Raw genomic sequence first — 17,770 nt, 5'->3', positions numbered from 1 at the left:
TGGGCACAACATGGTGGCCCGGTGCAGAGTATAGCTGTCCCACAGATGGTTAGCTATGCATATTGTACAACGTGGCCTGACGTTACTTGCGAGCAATAATGGAGACAGAAAACGGGCAATGTTTTTGCAGTGAGATTTTTTATGACTGTACAGAGCTCTGTTGACTTTGGGGCTCTGTTTGGGTGCAGAAATCTGGCTTATAAGGGATCAAAGTCATATAGAGTTATAAAGGAAAGGGAAAAGATTTTCCCTTGTTTTTTCAACTGCCTGCAACGCCTGCTGATTCTATGCATACTGAACACAAAATGTCACCTTCTTTTTAATTGCAAAGCCAAGAATCAAACTATGCTTAGCAAAATATAAAAATAGAAATCTGTGCAGACAAGATAACATTACCCAATGTCTTGTTAGCAATTCATTTGTTTTAAAAGGAATTGCCAAGAACAAGTCACTGTTAATTGTACAGCAGGTTATATTTACCTTTCACAAGAATGTCAGATGGAACTGCATTTTCAGAGCACTTTCTATGAGTAAATCTCAAACTTCTCTGTCTTGTCTGCAAAGGGAAGTTAGTGTTCAGCAAGGTAGGATGTGGTTTTACAGAACGCTAGCTATACCACATTAACTCCCGATGTGAACAGTCCAACTCTAGAAGTAGGTCATGTGCCACATATTTCCATACTATCTTTACACACAAAAACTTTCCTGTGAAGACAAAGCCTCAGGCACCTTTTATTCAACAAACTCCTTCTGTTTTTTTCAGCAAAGCCCTATTTTACTGAGACACAGCCTTATTTTACTGCAACATTACTATGTCTATATGGTACAAACTCAATTTACTGGAGCAGTTGCAAAGAAAACCGTAATGAACAGGGAAGCATCTTAACTTTACGTCTTGAACAGGCATTGGGAATGCAACACCTCAGCCCCCACTGGAGCCCAGTATGTGGCTCTCAAAATGGTATAGAGACAGGGAGAGCAAAGCAAGCCATCCTCAAGGAATTATATACGCCAGCATGAGATCTTACCTCTACCAACTATGGCAGCTTAGTTAATCCTCAGAGAGCACCCACCTTTCCAGGAACGACCAGCAACCTTAATCAAGGAACTAAAGCAGTTATGGTGGCAGCATGGATGAGATGCTAATGCTACAGAGTAATATTGCACTTAAATAATCTCCATCACATTTCAAATGAATAAATACACAGTGTTATGTAACAATTAACATCACTCAATTTATTCATCCAAAATCAAATCCCCTTGAGGCACACACTGAACTTCCCCACCTTCCCACATTACCCACCAAGTACTCCCAGGCCCTTGAGCAAAAGCAATCCCACAAACGGGTTTGCCTTTGCCTGAGGCAGGAATGACCCAGACTGTTTCCCCAATTTACTTTTGCTCAGTAAATTCATTACAGTCGTGAATATGCCTCATCCTAATTATCTTCTGTGTATCCTTAGGCATTATAAGCATGCCTTCATACACCTTTCATAGCAATTGTTGGGTTGCACAACATCATTGTACGTGTACTAAGTAAGAGAATCAACGCATAAATATGTCTAAAACAAGTACCCTAGGTTCTTTGAAACTGAAGGTTATGTTTACATATCAATATAACTCTCATTACAGCTACAATGAACTCCCCCCGCCTCCAGCCTAAAAAAAACCCCAAACCATAAGTTTGAGACAAATCTACAAATTTTATGGTGACAACTCAGCCCTTTATGTACAGATTTGTAGTAGAGTAGATCTCAAAGACCTTTTTGATTTTTGTTAGTGTCATTATGCCCTCTTTAGGCATGGAAACTGAGACTCAAGATTGATTTTTTCCTCCAAATGTTGCCCAGCAGAAGTTGAAACTGCATTAGCTTATGTGATAAGCTAGTAAACCATGCTTATCTCAGAAACTTAGAGTTTTGTGGTCAAAAACTGCCTATTCAGTAAAATCATTACTGACCCTGCGTAGTTCCCTCGAGTAGCAACTTCATATTTTCAAAGCATTCAACATGCACTGCTAATTTCTTCCTCTTGCAGCCCACAAAATTATTTTTTTTATTATTATTTTTACTGGAGGAAGAAAGTGAGGCAAAGAAATGAGGACTTTTCTCCAAGCCTAAACAAAATTTTCTGGAAGAAACTGGATCACCCTTGAAGAGTTCTGGTTTCCTGGACTGTGCTCAGGCCACTTTCTCACTTCCATTCCTTCAAATAGTACAAATATAAGTGATCATCTCTCTGCTTAGTATAGTTTTTCTAGGTTTTAATCTATGGTGTTAACATCACAGCATTACTAACCTTTTTTTCCCTTTTTTTATTTCAGCATTAAACTCCAAGACTTTACAGTAATGCTTCAGGACAGAAGGAGGCCATGTAGTCCATTCCAGTCATTCCCAGTAACACATCGCTAATGTTTTCATTTCTTCAAAGTGCTTGTCTAACACTTTTTGAATGATCACAGCTGTGGTTTTTGGTGCCATCTCAGATCATCCTTTCTCCATGTTAATTACCCCTTTGCATTCTGCTGATTGTCATAGTGCCTGCTCTTCTCTTGTTTGACCTTGTGTCTGTCAGCACTAAAACTTCCAAAGTTTTATGTAACACTATCATATTTCTTCATTGTGTCTTTTCTCTTGAATATTTGCTGTGCACAGAGAAGCATGAAAAGGGGTAACACCCCTGTGTATTAAAGTCTGACTCTCTGCACATGAGCTTAAGATAGATGGAGATGAGAATCCTGGGTTCAGATCCTGTACCTTGTTACTTTACAATGCCTAGTAAGAACTGCTATTCTGTATTCCTCTGCTGAGCAAGGAAAAATTATTATCTTTTCCTGGGATACTAGAAGCCATATATTAAAATCCAGAAGCTAAATTCATGCTATATCTCTCACAGACTTTGAAACAAATTTCTTCTGAATGCAGAAAGCTGGTTGATAGAACATTTCTTCCAGCCAGTTGCACCTCAGCAGTGACCCTTTCAATTATAATAATGCTCTAAGTTTAGGGCTCACACCCACATGTCATGTTTCACTTTACATGGTCAGTGAAGATAGTGGTTACGGCCAACCACTATACACTATGATTTGAGATGAGACCATCTAGTGTAGGACCCCAGCAGGGCTGCACTGAAGTGCTGCAACACTACACTAAAGGACAGCAACACTTAACAGTTGATGGAAATTCTCACTGAAGTCTGGAGTACCAGTGACCCTAAGAATAAAAGAGCTCCCAGAGATGATTATAAGGATTGGGAAGGCACCCTGTGACCTTGCTCCACCAGTACTATGCAGATGTAATGAGGTGACTTGTGGCATATGAAGGCAAGGACCCCAAGTCAGTAAAGAAATGAGATCCTTTATTGCATACATAAATACTGATTATATACAATTGCTTATCCACCTAAGTTCTGCCCTGGAATGTACCTATGTGCAGCAAAGCACCTTGGCAGCCAGGTCACACCCCACCAAGCTGTTTACTCCCCCCTGCTCACCTGAGGAGGTCTCTTCTTCCCAGCTCAGGGCTTAAGCTGTGGGGACTTTGGGCAGCCCCTCATTGCAGACGGGTGAGCACAGAACTGATGTGCAGGTGAGCTCAGGGAGCCAGATTTAGTGCCAGTTGCTCCCTTACTACATTTTCAGACAGAATCACTCTGCAGCCTGGCACCCAGGCAATGGGCAAAGCCTTTTCTCAGAAAGGGCCCTTACAGCGACTTGCGTTCACGTTTTCAGTATTTTTGATTCATGATGGTAATTTGGGAGAACAAGTCCAAATGTAGAAACTTCAGGAACTCAGCAGAATCCCATGTGAAAGTAAGCATCAGCCAATTACCTGCCCCTCCTGAGTCATCTGCTCTGGTTCCCAGTGCGTTCCTATAAATACTATTGAGACGGCTATTTGGGGAAACATTGTCTGTCACACAGGCAAAACACCAGCAACCGTGTCTGTGGCTCCCTAGACTCTGGCTCCCAGATGCTCTCAGCCCTGAGCCAGGAGTTTACAACTCTTGTAGAGGCAGTATCTCTGTGAGAGGCAGTGGACATAAACCACAAACGCTTATATCATGAAAAGTATTTTCTGCATTCACTTCCTGTTCATTTTTCCTAAAGATTTAGTATTTACTATTCACTAAATATTAATAGCATAGCTATTAATCAAACATGTTTCTCTATGTATTTTTAGAATACTTTGTGGTGTACTACATACATACTGTCCCAAAATTATTCTTTTTTCAGACTTCTTGAATCCTTTCTCCTTAATTTTCAATATCCTCCTTATCTGTTCTGTTCTTTTAAAATATATATGTAAGATTCTCCCCTCTGTTTCAACAGCTTTTCACTCTTTCCTTACTTGCATCTCTAGACGTTTTGTGTGCTTCATAAATGAATTTCAATCTCTGTGGACTGTCTTTTACTTTGGCTACTTAGTAGACCTTTGGCACCAGGGAAATTAATGAAGTTCAAGGAAAAATAAAATTCATTCAAGTATGTATTTCTTGCTCTTCTCCCTACTCAATTCTTTGTTCTAATTAGGTTATAAAAAGACACCTTGTGAACTGAAAAGTACAGAACAGTTAGTCTAGTATTACGTCTCTGTTTTGCAACTTTCAGTATTGCCCTGTTGAGCTTCATAACCATGTTTTGTTGTTCCCTTGTTTGTAATCTGCAAACTGCAGAATTCTCTCCCAGCTGTGATCTAATCACTCAATCATAGTGAGATGACTTTGCCAGCTTCTGTTTGTTTTTCCTGATTAATGGTTTCTTCATCTCTCAGAGGTTTATGTGCTTTGCAGATGCTGTGGAACAGCTTTCAGATGACCTTTTTTTTGATCATGCAGTTTTCAAAATTTCTCCTTTCGTGGTTGGATTCAGCTTGGCTTCTAACATATCTTGCCCATGCCTTCAAAGGCCACAATGAGCACATTTAGATGGTATTTGACATACATGTCTAGATGGCATTTACCTCTAAATGGCAGAGGTAAGCAAGCTCAGCCTCTGGGGCTGTCCCTCCCTGTGCTCCAAGCTAGCCCACAGCCATGCAAAATCCAACAATCCAAAACGCAGGATTCAGGAGCTCAAGTCTGGGAGAATTTATCTACACTCCTATCGCTCCCCTCTTACTGTGTGTGTGGGCAGGCTTCTCTTTGCCTGCTCACAAAAGACCGTACTTGTAGGTTCTTTATGAGCCAGGTCCTTGCTCTGCCACCATGCTCAAGACAATAGTGAGCCTGTGACACGGTACACCAACATTACTGATAGTTAACTTGGCAATGCATGATGGTGATTCCCATTAAAAATGTGGAGGTCCCTCTGATCCCTCAGAAAATTAGCTCTTAATATTGCCTTCTATAACATATTCACATTCGCCTTTCTTTGAAGACTTTGACTCCAATGCATTTGAATATCCCTAACACGCTGGTTAGCTTCCAGGCAATGTTCATTCATTCTCAAGAAGTTAGATTGCACAAATATCTGTTACTTCTTGACAAATAGTAAGTCTCTTAGCCATCTCTGACAAAACAGTAAATTGTGCCCTCCTGACTTAAGGCTGCAAGTGTGTCCAAAGATAACTTTTCCTGGTTTGTATCACATTCAGATAACCACTAAATTTTATATATATATATGTATATATCACACACATACATATAACCAAGCAGTAGTTAACTATGTGTCAGCTTTGAGCAGTCTGATTTGTGTCTTTCCTATAGCAACTATTACATCGCTTACAATTTATTCAATGTGGTTGTAGCTATTTATCTCTTTTAACTGTGGTTAAAAAATAGTGGCTTTACACAGGTCCACATTCTGTGCTTTATAATAGTCATTTACCAGTAGGTGAGCCTGAGTGTGACTCATTTTGATGAAAATGAAAATGCCTTCTTCCCCTTGGCAGTAGCTGTGGCTGGGGGATTGCACTCTTCCTTCACTTTTTTTTATTAGTTAAGAGCTTTGAGTTGGGTTCAACTTAGCCGGAAACCTCCATGAAAGGCATTCCTGTTCTCATTTTGCACTGTAACTCAGTAGAGCACTTGGTGTTTGTTCACCCTTTTTAAAAAAAAACTGTATAATTTGAACATGGTTCTCATTGCTGGTCTTTTACCCTGAGCCTGTTTCCACAGCATGCCTCTCTGTTGCTGCATAATGTAACTTTTCCCATGGACTCGTAAGCAGCTGAAGAGTCAAAGATAAATAAAATGGAGAGAAAGGCTGTTACATATGATGTAAATAGATGTGACCTAGCAATTTAATATTGTCCTTTCATTTTTCCGTACTGTATAGGACTGTGAGAGACGAATCTGGCAGAAGCTATGCAGTGTTCACAACTAACAAGTAAGCCTTGAATTTGAACGTGTTAAGTCATGTGGGTGCAAGTGGATGCCTGTGAGTGAGATTTAGTCTAATGGCAGCACAATCTCTGATTTGGATAAGTTTAAGACTCAGATTTGTAACCACTGAAATGCAAAGCAACTTATGCTTCACCAATGGATTAATGAACTAAAATAAGCTTTAGCCAAAGATCTAGATAAAGTACTAGTAATATCCATACAGATATTCTCTGTTATAAATATTATTTCAATGATAAAGTGAAACCACTGGTGAAAAATTAAAATGAGACCTGTACAGTTTTAAACTGCTCTTAAAATACAACATCCTGTTACTAGATGGTTTACAGACAAATTATTGGACTCAGTAGAGGGGAAATTCTTTTGCCTGTGTTATACAGGAGGTCAGGTTTGATGATCGAATGGTCCCTTCTGGCCTTAAAAGTTATGAATCTACTCCTTTTCTACAATGTGCACATAAAAGGTCAAATTTCCAAGGCTGGAATATTTCACTGAAGGACCAGAAGCTCTCTAAGATATTTAAAGATATTTAAAATAACAAAAAGGGTAAAAAAAAAATGAAATAAGGGCAAGAAGAGGAGTACAAAATCAGCTAAACCAAGGAGTTTCTTTCTTTCACCCTCCAAATGGGAATAAAATATTACATACCAGAGCATGCCATGTGCTTCCAGAAGTACTTAAGTGGCAATGCTTAAAAACAGCTCTAGCACATAGCTCAGACTAGTCTGTTTTGCAAGGGGTGATTATGCATAATCTCTCACCTAACAAGAAACTGAAATTCTTTACGTGGGGGAAAAATATTTTGCAAACTGAACATGTACATGTCACCCCAGGTAAATACATGAACATAATTAAGGAGCTGCAGTGAGAAATACCAGGATTAAAACAGCTACTAACTACCTGACAACATTGCCACGGTCCTGGTATTAGCATCCACCCTCCCATACCATCCTGATAGTGACCTATGTACAGAACAATATTTTAATTGTTGGAGTTTATGCTCTGATTTCAGTAGGGATTTCAGTGTTTAGAAGTCTCAGTGATGGTCACTCAAAAAAAGGGGTACATGCTTTTGAGACACCTTTTAGACTTTGTTTCTAACTGTGCCTTATATTATAAAGATATTGTACACTAAAAATGTTGTTCTACTATTTTAACTCTAAACAGTCATTTGGTGGCACTGTGGAAAACCACCCCCACTCAACAGCAAACAGTACAAGCCTATATTCTCTTAACAATCAGTACATAATTCAGGTTTCTCTAAATATTTGCATTTCTCATAGATGAGTTATCAAATACAAACAGTAATGAACATTCCTTTTCCTCCATCTTGATGAGCTCAGCTTCTTTGCAACATTGACTCCTTTATAATGAAGTGTTTCTAAACTGTAATAAAAAAGGGATATATTAAAATAACACACATGCTACATTTTAATAACTTCCGTCCATATGATCTTTATTTTGCGTCCCATTAACATGCACCACCTAACAAGAGATTAATTTCTAATCCATACAACTGTTTTCTGACCAACTATGTCTGCAGATAAGGCAAAAGTAGTAAGACATGATATTTGGAAATAAAAATGCTGAGCTGGAGAGCACAGTGAAAGGTGTTTCATTTAACTGACAGTCTTGCATATACCAGCTCTTATCCAAAGACCCAAGGGAACTCAGATTTTGCAGCCTATATGTTAGATCACTTTATCTATTACTGAAATTCAGCTATGGCTGGGAAAAGCACGGAACACCCTTGTGAACCTACATCAAGACAACAGAGAAGGTTGGAGAGTAATAAGGAATCCTCATACCAGTGTAAGAAATATAGATATAGGAGCAATTAGTTAAATGAAATTTAGTCAAGATCCAAGGATTATGGCTGTATGTCACTTAAATCTAGCTTCATTACATTTACATGTTACTCAAAGAATAATGTCTCAGAATTTCTGAAATAATACGATATGGTACTTCTATTTAGTATAATATACTTTGTGTTCCTATACTTTATAATTATTAATAGCAACTAATTACTGCAGATAAATTCCCTGATGTAAGTGGGTCAGTTTTACTTGCAGTGCAATGATTTCTGAAATTTTTTTGCAGGACTAGTAGTTTTATTTTTAAATCTAAAAAATAAGATTTTTTTTGTGAACTGCTTATACTCAGAAAGCAATCAGAAACAATACCTTAAATCTCCTTGTTTTCCAAGGTACCTGAGCTAAATCTGTTTGGTCTCCCTTTATGCAACGTTTCAAAAATAAGATGAAGAATGAAACTCTCATTCCGTTTGAATAGAATTCTTATTTTAGATCTAGCTGTGATAACATCATAAAATTTCTTGCTGAGTCCCTTTCTGTAAAAACACAAAGCAGGTTTTATACAACTTCTCTTCCCTACACGCCACACACATCCTCCACCTCCCCCTGCACCCCCCCCCACCCCCACCCCCCGCTACTTAGGAAAGGGAAATTCTTGACAGCAAGCCCTGGCTGGCAATGACCATCTGTCTCTGTGTTCACTGGTAGGTGCTAATTGGCACGGGTGAAAGGAGGTGGTAATAAACACTTTGCCCAGTGTAGCCAGCCCTGTTTGGCTGAAAAAGAAAATTCTTTGAACTTTACCCGATCTTCAACAAGTAGAGCTTTTCAGAGTCACAAATGCTTAGATTTTTACCAATGTTAAGAACACAGGAGTTGTGTCTATAGTGATATGGAAAAACACACAGGCCTGACTCCACGATTGGTTTTATAGCAAAGTAAAAAGAATTTAACTACTGCTACATTTTCAGCCCCTAACACAGCTTTTGTTTCAACACTTGCTGCCCATAGGAACAGTTTTGGTGCTTGTAGCCTACAAGCAGAATGACATCTTGGAGAACAGACGCTTCGGTGTACCCTCCACCTTTGTGCCATGCCCTGATTTCACTGGAAGCTTCGGTTTAAGAGTAAGGTTGAAATGTGCAAAAGGAAAGGGAAAATCACAATGTCACTCTGCACATGTGTTTTGTATATGAATTTCACAACACGGCAGTTATGCTCAATGTATATGCTCAAGAGCACGTTTCTTTGCCCAGATTTGAAATGAGTATCACTGGATTCAAAAAGCTAACTCAGGGCAGGGAGCAATTGGCAGAATCAAATTTATCTGATATGGTTCTGATGTTCAGATGTAATTGAAGGGAAGTTTCTAATTTCAAGTGTGCAAAGTTTAAACAGTGCATTTCTGCAACTGTTTCACTGGTTTTATTCAAGAAGTCACATGTATCTTTAAATATTTTAATTTTGCCAAACTTGAAAGCTAATCTGTGCCTTTTTAGGTATGAGTTCTACAAAATAAATTTGAAAATCCTTCAAAAAAGTCTCTGCAGTAAAATAGACTATACTGAAAAATTGTAGTATGCTCTTTTGAAACTGTTAAATAACAGAGCTATATTGCAGCAGTATTTAGTACTGCTACGTACTAAAGCCAATTAAAAAATTTTAGAACTTAACAAAAAAAGAAATATTAACTCATTTTGACTGCTGATTGTCTTTGTGTCTGTGATTTTTAAGTTATCCTTGTTGGACTGATCAGTGTTCAGCAGACATGTTGGGATTTCGGATTAGAAGTCTAACTTTTACATGCAAAAACACAAATGAGACAAAATACATCTCTAGCTTCTGTTTGCAGTAATGCTGTTACTCCTCTATCCCTGATAAATCCATTCCCGCCTTATGCTTATCTTTCTCCATGCCAGTTCAAGCCATAAATAAATTAATAGATGAAAATTACCTTTTCCTTCTTTCAGTTCTTTTGCAAATTTCAGTCATTACTGGGACAGTATTTCACTAAATATCTGTGAAACACATAGCATAATTAGGACTATACCTTGGCTGGTAAATCAAGAAAAAAGCCTATATCATTAATATCTTATGCCATGATGGATCTGATCCCAAACACCTAGAATTCTCAGCTACATCTTGGTTCTAGAATATTAGAGAAAGAGAATAAATTTATAAATTTGTATGTTTGCAGAGTGACGCTTGCTAGTAAAGTTGTCAGAATCTTACTATATTTCTTCAGTTGGAAGGTTTATAAAACTGCTTTATCCATATTAAACTCTAAAGTGAAATAGATTTATGTGGGAGAGAACTTAATCTCAGTTTAACATCAGTACAGTACCCCAAAGGATCACAGTTCATGTCTAATTGAGCTTTTGCAGCACAGTCCCAATCACCTACATGAGGAGATAAAAAAGATGCCGTAACTCTAAAAGAAAAAATACTTTGTTCTGCTTACTCCTTCCCTCTTGCTTTTCTCTCCTTCCCCTTCCACCTCCTTTAGAGCAGTAACACACTGCATTTTAAACTTTCCCATAACAGATAATCATAGACACATTTTTCCTAGTGATGACCTTGTTTATCAGTACTGGAAAAATTTAAAATTATGTCTACCCTTAGTTTTATAATAAAAATGAGCATGGATTTTCCTATTCTTAAGAAATTCTCAGTTCTGGAAGTTGGGAAGAGCACTATACACTGAATAGTTGGATAGTTACCACTGTGGCTGCCACAAAATTTAAAGACCTCTGTAGCTGAGCATATGGACTTCTCCAAGTTTAAGTATGAAAATCTACCTTCACTGGTCAGTTCATAATACCCTCTTGTCTTCTCTGGAATGGATAAAGAATGAGGATCCTTAGCACCCAGTTTCTAGTACCCTGCTTTAGGTTGCCCTGCTACCAAAAATACTGCAGGACAACTTTTTTAGCATTGCTAGCTTACCAAGAATGAGCAGGGTTGTTGGAGGAGCTTCAGCATATTTTCTTTCCCTCTTGCACAGATCAATAGGAATATCTTATGGTAATGTGAAAGATATCTATTAAAAGATATCTATTATGCACTACGAAAATATGGTATAATGTTTTCCATTGAATTCCTGGAAACCGGGTGCTCACACTATCTCTGTCAAAAGCACTGCTTTCAGTCTCAGTGTAATAATTTCTCTCGACCTTCTCATCTGTTCCAAACTCCCTGCAGAAAACTGATCACATATAAAGCTGTCAAATGGAAACGATGGCTGTGTATTTTAGGTAGGAAATGTTTTGCAAGTCCATTTATTACAGTGTAGAAAAGTCAGTGGTGTGTGTTTTGCCCCAAAACCTCACATTTAGTACCTGAAATTACTTGCTGTGTCTTTCTGCAGTACAAGAAAAACCCACACTTCTCCTCATGTCTTTTTGCATCTTCTTTCAATGAATGTATTGAACCAATCCGACTGTTATAGGGTGACAGAAGAAGTTCAATCAGATAGCTTTTGAGATGGAAACAACCAGGGATTAACACTGACAAGCAAGAATCAATGCCCAAAACCAAGAAGAGAGTCCAGATTAAGTAGGAGCAAAGGGCACATTTTTTTGTCAGATGTAATGCAGCATTTCCTTCCCAGATCCGGAGCTTAATTTTTTGGTAATAGTTTTACAAAGAATAACTGAACAGGCCTTATTATATAATATTTATGGATCTTGGCTCTCTACTTATTTTCATTAGTTTTTTTAACTCATTAAAAGATTATACTGGGGGACAGTGAATATCTTCCCATGCCAAGAACCGTAGCTAGTTTCCAGCTGATTTTATCAGTCACGAATAACTCGAATTAACCCAGTCAGTAAATCACAGTCTTAATGCGAAGCTGGTACTTTTAAAACAAACATATAGTTTCTTAAATAGAGTGAAATATTTTCAGTTTTCTAACCCCACAATCAACCTTGACCATGATTATCACACTTATATGTCAACACTTTACTGACTTACTTGGCCTTAGTTTGTGAGCTAATGGTAGCATATAAAGATTTTACTTAATGCCTTTCATAGAGAATGTAAATGGGGCAAACCCAAGTCATCTGAATAGAAGGCGGCGGCTGCTACATGGCACTCCATAGAGTGTTGCCGTAATGCTTCCCTGCTAAAACCTTTTTTCATGTCAAAAGTAATCTAACTGATGCTGAACAGGGACATTGGGGAGCCTTCCTTCTACAGAGAGTGGTTATACACTAGTTTGATGGGACTTTGAGCAATTTACAAGTGTGACAAAATATTTTTTTCCTAGATTTCGAGGGAGCTTTTAGAGAAACAAAGAGTACTACAACTGCTTGAGAAAGGAAATAAGAAAAATCTGAAATACCAATGTATTTACAAGGGGGAAAAAATCTTCCGGCTTTCAACTGCCACAACACTGGTAACTTTGTGATTGATATTCAGTAGGCATAGTCCTAAAAATAAATCAAAGCACATTTTGAATGCTATCTGTTTGGATACACATCATTGTACATTTTTAAGCTTTTAAGTCCTGATAGCAGATCTTGTATTCTGATGTTACAATTATAATGTGATTCATAGCTATAAAGTCATTAGGATTAATACCAGTAAAACCAGTTAAGATGCATATTCTGAATCAAATAAAAATTAGGGGGGGGGGAAAAAAAGGAAAAAAAAAAAGAAGAAGTTTTGTCTGGAGTAGAGATGTGCCTTGAGTATGTAATCATTTTTTTCTATTTTCCATCTGACTTACAGTCTATTATTACATGTTGCTGGTAGCAACCTTAAACCCAAAGAATGGCTTTGTATTCCATAATCCTTTTGGAAGTTAAGCTCCTCAGAAGGATGGTTGACTGTTACATAAATCAGATTTTACATAAATTAGTCTTAATAAAAGGACCATTATAACTGTACTCTGTTTGGGGGTATGCTATCCATTAGGAAACAAACAGTTTTTTCCAGCCACATGTAAGGAAGTGCCAGCCTGTCCCCAGAGCCTCAACAACTGTTTCTAGGGGATTGGGTAGTTATAATGCATGATGCTTGCCAAGTGCACCCAAGTCTCCTGGAAAGTAGCTACAGCAATGAAAAAATATGTCAGATAAGCCAAAGTCGACTGTCATTGCACACATCAGGAATGTTGCACTGGATAATGGCCACTGTTAGACAGAGCAGAGCCTTAGCCGAAATCCTCTGGGGTGATTAAGGGAAAAAAACCCAACCTAGAAGTAGGTTCAAATATTGATTTATATCTCATGGGCAGCATCAAAAGGATTTAACATCCTGGATAATAGCTGAAGAATAAAAGCCTGACACCAGCCTCCATGCATGAAACTGCCTCCAGCTTGGTGAGTATTGACATGTTCCTGAAAGAGAACAAACGTATGCTGTATCAGACCCTGTTACAGGTCTCTGATGAGAATGTCACTCATAAATACTGGATCATTAACTCATATAGTCTAACTCCTGCATAATTCAGAGTATGTTTAATTCAGGTGTAATCCAATATAAATGTGATCTAGTTTTTCCTATGTGGAAGCTAATAACTCCATGTGACTAAAGCACAGTTTCTAAAATGCACTTAGTTTTATTTTACGAATTTAGAGGTGGGGAATACAACATGTTCTCCTAACCTGTAGCACAGTTGTGTTAAGAAAGAATAGGGACATTAGCTTTATTTAAATTTTTCTGCCAAATTTGTTGTCATGGATTCTCATTGTGCCTTTTACCACAAGATTAAAGTATCCTTGATACTTTTATTCTCATTTTGCAAAGGTTTGGTAATAACACTGGAAATTCTATTGATAAATGCCCATCATTTATATGAATCTGTCTTTTTATTCTGTTTTCATTCATTGCTTATGATGGTAGTAAAGAAATAACAACCTTTGCTGACATCTTAACTTTGGAAGTATAAGAGCAACCACTTGAAGTCTCTCCTTGCATTAATAGTACGTGATTCAACTTTCATAGTATAGGTTGAGGAACTGAAGGAACCATGCAGCCAATAGGACTCTTTTTCGAGACCTGTGCTTTCTAACATAAGATGTGTGCAATCATTAAATACCATTTCACGCTCACTTTATTTGGATTTTCTTAAAAACAGATGAATGACTTAAATTAGATTTAGTATCACCTGTGTCCAGGAATAGTCTCAGGGAAATAAATGAGACTACTTGTGAACTAAGGATCTAATTTAGCTCAGGGTGAGGTGACATAGCTTGATACTTTGCCAGTTTTAGCAGGCAATGTATTTTGGGACTGTTTATGGGAAAGTTTAGAAGTTTCTATCTACACCCAAAGGTTGTACAGTCCTTTTTAAGACTGATCAACAGACCAAAACTGCCTAAGAATGTGAATTCACAGTCAAGTACAATCATTAATATAATCAAAATAAATGCAAAGATCTTTCTTGTCAGCAGTTTATTAAACTTTTATTTCTTCTGCTCTCTGAAACATCCCTTTCCTGATCCTGACAGAATAGCAATATAGGTACCGATATATATCAGGAATATCAAGGAAATATCAGCACATTTGAGCTATCAGAAGATGCACTATAAGCCAAAAGCAATTTCAATCTTTTGTGTATAAGCAACATAGACAGGACTATCAGTTTCTGACTGACTTTTCCTCTTTGATATGAGAATATAGATTTCTAGTAACTTTTTATTCTGGCTGGTAATTCTCAGCAGAGAAGAAGCCAGGAATATTATCCTGTGAAAAGTTACTCCATGCTTCCTATTTGTTTTCTTACATCTTTCTCTGAATTATTTGTTTCCCACCACTGTAGAGGAAAAAATTCTAGACTTGACAAGTGTGATTCACTGTAATAGTTGCTGTGATTTTAGGAAGCATATTAGTCATTGACAGAAAATAAAAATGTTCATGATCTTGCACAGCAATGCTCTTGCATTCTCTATAAAGTAGTTATTTCTATGTAATTTGAGGCTGCTGCTTAATCATTTTATCAGCAACTTTCTATAACTAGAGGGGCCATATTCACACCACTGTACCCTCTAGGGGCACCAATGTGATTCTGCCTTTTTCTAACTCTTTTCTTAAAAGGTCACTTCTTACTTCTGTACCTGAAACAAATGATCAGATTGTCCTGAAGACCCAAGTAATCCAACCATATTTTATTTCACTGTAAGTAATTTTAAAAACTGTATTATTATTTTCTAAAAGTAAACAAGGGTCATTGTAAAGTATACAGGTCCTGTTACCTCCAGTTTCCTCCACTATACTATTTACTATGCTAACTGTCTGCACAACCATTTTTCCTTTTTTTTTTTTTTTTTTTTTTCATTATTCTGAGCAACCATCTCTAATATCTATGCATAGAAATTAGAACATCATATTAGGCTGCTGCTTCTAACTCAAGACTGTAGGGAGAAAGATCTTGACAAATCAAGACTCAACTGCCTCTAAATACCCAGTGATTATCAGCTGCAAATAGACACTCCTCCTGCTGCTTCCCTCTTTACCCTGTTCATCTAGTCTGCAAAGTTCTTGGGAGGGCTGGTTGAGAAGATTGGGGCTGGTGGTGGGGGATCTACACTGCAGAGGAAACGCCCTCTTCTATTGGCAAGAACCACATGCAACTGCCAATCTTTTGTGCTGTTGATTAAATTGCTGGCCCAAGAAGAGAGAAAGAAGGCAACAGGGCATTGCTGTTAGTGTTTTATACAGCATAAAAAGCAAAGAAACACAGTCCTATTAAATGATGCTGATGAAGCAGAAATAAGAAGCAGAAAATGTTGTGCCACTGAATAAATAGCACAGTGGCATTTACATAAAAACAAGGACAAATATTCCATATAACTCTAAATACATTTTTAAAAATTTATTCCCATAGCCTAAGAAAATACTGGACTAAAATAAATATCAAAAGTTGACACACATAGACCAAAAATCTGGAGTCCATCTGAGCTAAAAGATGTAGCCCAGAAAGTTGGAAATTAAACTAGTCATTCTGCTTTTAAGGGTCTTCAACATGAAAGTTGAGAAATTTTGAATGACCATGTGGAAATTTTCCACCTGCTTGGAAACAGGTTTTCTGCTTTCTAAACATGGAAATGATCAGAAATAAAAGAAAGCTCTTTATGGTTTTTTTACTGTAAGCAGTGCTGATCCATAACAGAAAAAAATATTTTTAACTTGATTGTTTGTCAGACTTTTCATCTTATTAGCATCATGTTTCATTCCAAGGTAGATGGGTATCTACTTCAGCGTGGTATAAGAAGAAAGAAAGTACAGAACTATTACTGAACTACGTTTGCCACACTCCTGGCTGCACGCTACAGATTGTGTGAAAAGGAGACAGCAACCTTGCCAAGCAGAGTTCTTGCTAGCTGAAGCTCCACAAGGCAATGTGATTTCACACTGTCTTTACAGAAAGGAGCTCTCAAAAGCCCTACCAAGTCAGCCCCTGGGTCGGGTGTGTGACTGTCATTAGGAAAGAGCCCAACACAAAATAATTTAAAGAAATTAGTCCCCAACCAGTTGATTACTCTCTTTACATTAAAAACAAAAAACAAACAAAAAAAAAAACCCCAAACAAAACAAAACCAAAAAACCAAAACCACAAACCACCAAAAAACTCCTTCCCATGTTGCAGTTTCCTGTGCAAAGAGTGTATGATATAACTTAGGGAAACTGTAAATATAATGTTAACTCAGATACAGATTTTTTAAATTTTTTTCTTATTTTTCTTCTTATTTTTAAATGGAATTAGAGAGCACTGTGGTCTATCTGTGTAACCAGGAAAAAGCAGGTTTCACATCTGCAAGGGAAAAAAATAGATTGAGAACAATATTTTTTTTCTTTTAATTACAGGTAGGGCATTTGAAACCTGTGAAATTTCATCTGCAAGTCTGTAAAATTTGATGGGCTTATTGGATAAAAGGTCTATATTCCATCTCCTCCCTATTTAAATGCTTCCCAATTACTAGAAATGTCTAACTTAAGTTGAATAGATATTTTATAAAACAATTTTTAAAGATTAAATAATTGATTTCTATTGCTCATTAGTTTCTTACCTATCTACATAAGGACAATAGAATCATTATTCCATGGACTATGTAACTAGAAGACTTATGTAAAGCCCAGATACAAGTGATTACATGAGCAAAGATTCATGTGAGCAATGTTAAATTGTGTGCAGTATTAAAGAAGTTAATGCATCTACTCATGTGGCTTATAATTTCTCATGCAATAATTTTAGATTTAAATCTTCAATTATAAATGCTGAAGATCATCTTTGAACTAAGTGGTCTTGTAGGAAAAAAGTAAAGAGCTATATGAGGGAATCATTAAGAAAAATTAAAACATATGGTAATATAATTTATTCTAAATATGAGTAACTCTCAGCTAAAGAGTGAAAGTTTCCAATTTGGAAAAGTGAATTCTGTGAAAAATCAAAGGCAATGTCAGTAGTAAAAAAGTTGTATTAGTCTGACTTTAGTATTTAGCTGGTTTTATATTTTTTTCTCTGTATTTATCAGAAAATACTTGGTTTTCTATAGAAATTAATAAAAGAAGATCACAAAAGTTCTGTGCTGTGAAACATGGGTTATTATGACAGTTATTTTTCTGGTATACCTACAAAATTTTAAACCTTGCAGCATCCTTGTACT

The 17,770-nt window shown here is 37.1% G+C and overlaps 1 protein-coding gene across 1 annotated transcript in view; it reads left to right on the top strand.

Moving 5' to 3' along the window:
* The first annotated feature begins 1,595 nt into the window (after positions 1–1,595).
* Positions 1,596–17,770, top strand: part of SEMA3E (semaphorin 3E) — a 175,859-nt gene continuing 159,684 nt past the window's right edge. Inside the window, exon 1 of the mRNA XM_080392038.1 lies at positions 1,596–17,770. This exon is cut by the window's right edge and continues 17,254 nt beyond it. The gene's annotated coding sequence lies outside the window, so the exon portion shown is untranslated.

Source organism: Falco punctatus (assembly GCF_963210335.1).
Source record: "Falco punctatus genome assembly, chromosome: 6".
In the NCBI taxonomy this organism is placed as follows: domain Eukaryota; kingdom Metazoa; phylum Chordata; class Aves; order Falconiformes; family Falconidae; genus Falco; species Falco punctatus.
Note: the sequence above shows the minus strand (reverse complement) of the source record. Positions and strands in the feature narration are given on the sequence as shown.